This window comes from Electrophorus electricus, unplaced genomic scaffold (assembly GCF_041902795.1).
Source record: "Electrophorus electricus isolate QZ-2024a unplaced genomic scaffold, ASM4190279v1 Scaffold346, whole genome shotgun sequence".
NCBI lineage: Eukaryota > Metazoa > Chordata > Actinopteri > Gymnotiformes > Gymnotidae > Electrophorus > Electrophorus electricus.
Window position 1 is genome coordinate 21,800 of NW_027658634.1, and position 5,440 is coordinate 27,239.

The following is a 5,440-nucleotide window of genomic DNA, read 5'->3' on the forward strand; positions in this document are numbered from 1 at the left end:
AGAACAAAGGGTCTTGTACTACAATAATGACTTTTGCATTATTGCCCATAAGGTCCACCTCTTTTTTCTTTAACCCTCAGATCATCCCGTAGATGTTAGAATTATTCTAATGAAATTATAATTAACATTTTAAAAAATTCATTAACATCACTCTTAAAATAACTTTTACCTTACAAATTATTTCTTTACCAGCAAATTTGAGTTGGTATGAATTAATCTATTAATTTTTCGTTATTATTTCATTAAATACATGCCCCCCCGCCCCCTACAAAAAGAATAACAGTCCAAATGAAAGGTCTAAATGAATCTTTGCAGTAACAACAGTCTTTTATGCTCTTCCAACCACCCCACCTCCCCCCAGTGGACACACCATGCTCCAGTACATGATTCTGGAGTGCTGCGCTATCTGTGCTCCCCACTAACTCTTCCTACCTGCTGGGGTTTCTCCTTCCTGGACCTGCCTTAAAATGCTTAAAATGACAGCACCTTGCCCTCCATTTACCTGCAACATTCTGCACTGTCACAAACAATATTTATGTGCAGATTAGCAGATGAACCTCACCTGGATGATCCACATTTCATTTCTTTGTACTGTTATAATAATGAGTTACTGTATTTCTACCCAGGTGTTCTATTCAGGTGAACTGTGCTCTGTTTCTATCTCCTATGATGTCTTTGTGTAGGAATGCTGTAGTGTATCTTTCATGCTTACAATTTGTCAGCCATCCTCTACCCAACTCATCTCTGGCCAGGTTTATCCAGGGTTAACCGAAGGAGGATGAGTTCCCTTTTGAGTCTGACACCTTCCAAGTCCCTTCCACCATTCCAGTGAGTTTTTCCTACTGTCACCCTTGCCAATGTCATTTGGCTTATTTATCAGTTGTCACAAGGTGTTAACGTTATTATGCACATGTATATAAAATGTGTATATACTCTATATACATAAATATATATATATATATATATATATATATATATATATATATATATATATATATATATATATATATATATATATATTTGCAGTTTGGATTGGATTATAAAGTGAATTTCATTGGTGAGTACTATATTTTTTGGTGACAAAGTATAATCTAATCTTTACAAAGCAGTGACCAGAAAGGAAGAGCTGGATGAGGCTTTGGTCCCCATGATAGTTAGAGACACACAGCCATTTAGCTTAGTTGAGGATAAAAGCTTCAGGGACTTGGTAGCAAAATTGGATTCAACTTATATTCTCCTAACTAGGAAGGTATGTGTGGTGACATGGATACATTATGAGAGTAGTATTAAAAATATATATAATTATTTTCTTCCTTCCCTTTAGACTGTAAAGGCCATGGTTGAGGCCAAATGTCAATAAGAGAAAGAGAAGGCCAAAGCTGAGGTCCAGAAAATTCCTGCAATGAGTTTGTCAGCAGATATGTGGACATCTCTTAATGTGGATGCCTTCTTGGCTGTGACCTGCCATTTTATAGATGACAACACATTTCTGAAGTCTACACTACTTGGTGTTGTGAAATTCCTGCAGGCGCATACGGCTGAAAATTTGGCCTGTGTGAAATCCTCTCTTATGGAAGAATGGGGAATAAAATAAAGTCACATGTCTGGTTACTGATGGCACATCTAATATGATTGCCTGTGGAAATAGCTGAAGCTGCCTCATGTGCTTCAAAAAAAAAGAAACTGAGGTTGAAACAATGTGTTGGAGCGATTAGTAGAACTCAGGGAGCCTGTGGGGGCAGATTTGGCGGGTTTACAAACTGATATTCCTGCGCTGATCTCTGATGTGTACAGTAATGTATGTGGGTGCCGGTCTATACTGTATTCTTTTCACAAGGCAACTGTGGAGCTGTCAGACCTCAGTGGCAGGCATAATCATATCCCAACACATTTCAGACTAAAGGATTTGAACTCCCTGGCACTGCCAGACACCTAACTGGCTATAATTTGATGGGGAGGATGCAGGTTGTCTGCATGCCTCTGGAATGACTTCTTTGACCTATTCACACAGCGATCGAGAGCCTTACACTAATGCCAGAGTCCCTCTGATTTCATACTTTTCTCTGCATTGTCCAAGAACAATGCAGAGAAACAAGCACAAAACCATGGGTAAAGTTTTGTAATCAAGAACACACTCTCATGTACTTGGAACATGTCTTAGCAGATTGTGAATTACAAGCAATGTTATAAGCAACACAAGTTCAAAGAGGTGCCCTGTTTGCAACAGGTGGTTTGTTGACAAGGGGTCATTCATCAGACAAAACCCACATGGCCCATATGGGGATTGAACCCATGACCTTGGCGTTATTAGCACCACGCTCTGACCAGCTGAGCTAATCGGCCTTTCTCTGTTCATTTTGCACTTTTTGGTGCAGCACTGAAGGGAACCTTTCCATGAAATTGTAGACTTGGTGTCAACGAGATTACGGCCACTTTTTCGACCGAGCATAGGTGAAAGTTGACACTTATTGTTCCCTCTGACAAATGGTTATTCTGCAGCCAACTTTTGAATTAAACTTCAAAAGCAAATGTGGAGAAGCTTTTGTTAAAGAGCAATTCAGTGCAGTTGTACACAATGACGAAATCATCAATTGCAAAGTCCACTGAGCTTTATTGCTGCGAGTTACATAGTGCTGTCTATTACACCATGAAATCTGCCATAACAACAAAAATGTAATGTCTGATTCTGTGAGCCAAGGAATATAAACCTTTTAGGGACATATTTAAAATATCAGATTTTCTGCCTGAGCACAGAGTAGGCATTTTTTTCTAGCTTTAACCATACGTCCTCTTTCTTTGGAAATCTGTGTCATTGCTGCATGAATAAGCAGAAAGATTTTGAGCAATTTTTTGTCTGGGTCTAAGGGGCAATTTATTCAAACCAAAAGATGCTATTTTAGCTAGTTTGTCAAATGAACATGTCAAACCTACAGAGACAATGTGTCTAGCTACAGAGCTCTGCAAGGTTTAATTCTTGGAAGTATTTGAAGCCATAGAAAGTTATTCTGTAAGCATTGCTTAACTCAATAATAAGAGACAGTTAGAGCCAATGGCTGCCAGATCTAACATAGCTCACATTTTATAGTGTTTGCATAGCATATCAGAATCTGCAAGAACTATTCCTGTCATTTCAGGAATAAGCTTTTTTGACTTCACAGCTAGATGAAATATTTAGGGTGGATGCAGGATTTGGTATGATCTCCTAGAGAATTGCCATTCCACTGTGTCTTCAGCTTTTGTCCGATCTGCAAACAAGTCCCACTCTAGGAGAACTAGGTCAAGTGGTAGAGTGCTCTTTTAGTATGTGAGTGTTAGTGGGATTGATGCTCACATTCTCAAGTCTAGAATTTGTAGTTTTTTTCTATGATGAAATCCTTTCTGATAGCAAATGTTTTCGGGGCCTGCTAATACGCTTATGCCATGCACACATTACGTGACTTTGGAAGTTTTCAAATTGATGTATGGCTCACACTGCACAACTGTATGTCTTGGAATCTGGAAAGCTTAATTTGTGGTATCTCAGTGGCAGACATAATCAGTGATAAACCACTGATATGTCAACTGGTCTTAACACAGACAGATTTAACTTACTCTGTTGAGACTGTGTCTAACTTAAACCTTTCCTTCAAATAGAAGAGATCCTTGTTGCAGATGTAATGTTTTTACCTTTATATGGTTTTCCCACTCATAGTCATGCAACACACAAATGCAAACCTCTCACAGACTGTCTCACACACATCCAGTTATTCATCTGAACACATGATGTTTCTGTCTCTGTACCGCTATTAGTTATGCAATGGTTCCTCAATACTAGCACTAACTGAACAGGGTTCTGTATAAATATGATCTTTATAACAGCTGCCATAACAGCAAAAATGTAATGTCTGATTCTGTGAGCCAAGGAATTATTATTGATATTGTGAATATTTAATAACCTCCAATGCCAGCAAATTAAATTTCACAATATTGTGAAAATTGTAAAGGATACTTTATTCATGTCCTCATTGCTAAAGATTGTATCGCTTTATCACAGCGATACGCTAGTTAGCTAGCTAACAGTTGAGGTCAGCAAGTGTCAAACTCGGGGCTATAAACCATTCCTTGTGGAACCATTTCATTGTTCAGCTTTCAACTTTGATCGTTTAGGTGCTGGTAGTTTGTTAGCTAGCTAACTGTTCAGCAATAGAAAACCTACTTTTGTATGATTTAGAGACCCAAATTCACAAACCTGTGGGTTTTCAAATGTATCGTTCTCTCTAAATAAGCAAAATGAATTAAGCCATTACTACAGCTATTGGACTGTTTGAACTACAATATTCGACTGTTCATTTATTGTTAGATTAAATTAACTTTCATAAACATTCTGTATTAATAGAATGTAGTTTTTAATGAGTGATTAACTGTGTATATTCAACATGAAGCTATTCATATAACGTTTCAAGTTTGGTTTATTTGTAACATACATTTATTTGCCACTTTCATTTTTAGGCTGTAGAATGAAAGCTCCTTGCTCACAATCATTGCTACAGTTTGATCAAATTCAGTTATATATATAAACTCCCTATTCAATGGGAAGAAACCAGTTCATGTCATTGTGAATTGCTGGTTCTGTAATCAAAACACTGAGGTTCCATATGGGAACAGAAACTGCTGGGACTGTCCATTCTGTGTGCAGTACAATGGCTTCTAAGAGGTATTGCTGTATTTGAGACATGGTGAGGACATATTTTAGTGAAAGCCTTCCAATGATGCACCCTTAACTGAACCATTTTATGCTGTTGCTGCTGTTAAAAAATGCAGAATGGTGATTATAACGAACCGATCCTTGCACAATATATGGAGCACCTCAACCATGGGGTATCAGCTGGTGTCCCTGTGCTTGATGCATCCAAGACTCAACCAGACACTGAAGATCAAGCAGCTGGCTTCCTTCACTCCCAGAGAGGAAGTAGGTTTTCCATTTGAACTGTTGCCTTCTTAGTTAAGACGTATGCAGGGTTTATTGCAGTGCCAGAGCTGTGAAACTGCAAGGTAATGCATGTCCAGTGCTGGACTTGGGCAAAGATTGTGAGTGGGTCTTCACGGGCAAACAGGATCTGATGGCCCACATGTAGTTTGATATTATTCCTAAATAACTAAGTTTACATGGCTATTTGAAAGAAGCTGATCATGTAAGCAGCAAAGACAGAATATAATTCTCTGACTAAGGATTTAGTTGACTCATGTTTAACCCAACTAAACTGTGGTCCTGGCTGATTTTAGTTGGACTATTGAGCCACTGACTCATGCACAGAGTTTTCTGAGTATTTTGCAGTTTCTTACTGTACTGAGTTCTTACTGAGTATAACGTCAACTTTGATGCATTTGTTTTCTTTTCACCGAACAAAGCCTTCAACTTTGACTGTGGTGACATGAAATCCAGATGTGCAGAGTGTTTTTT

The 5,440-nt window shown here is 38.3% G+C and overlaps 1 non-coding gene across 1 annotated transcript; it reads right to left on the minus strand.

Annotated features, from left to right (window-relative positions):
* Nucleotides 1-2,269: 2,269 nt before the first annotated feature.
* trnai-aau (transfer RNA isoleucine (anticodon AAU)) lies at nt 2,270-2,343 on the minus strand. Its single transcript has one exon. It is a non-coding gene; the product is annotated as a tRNA-Ile (tRNA).
* Between the last annotated feature and the right edge of the window lie 3,097 nt (nt 2,344-5,440).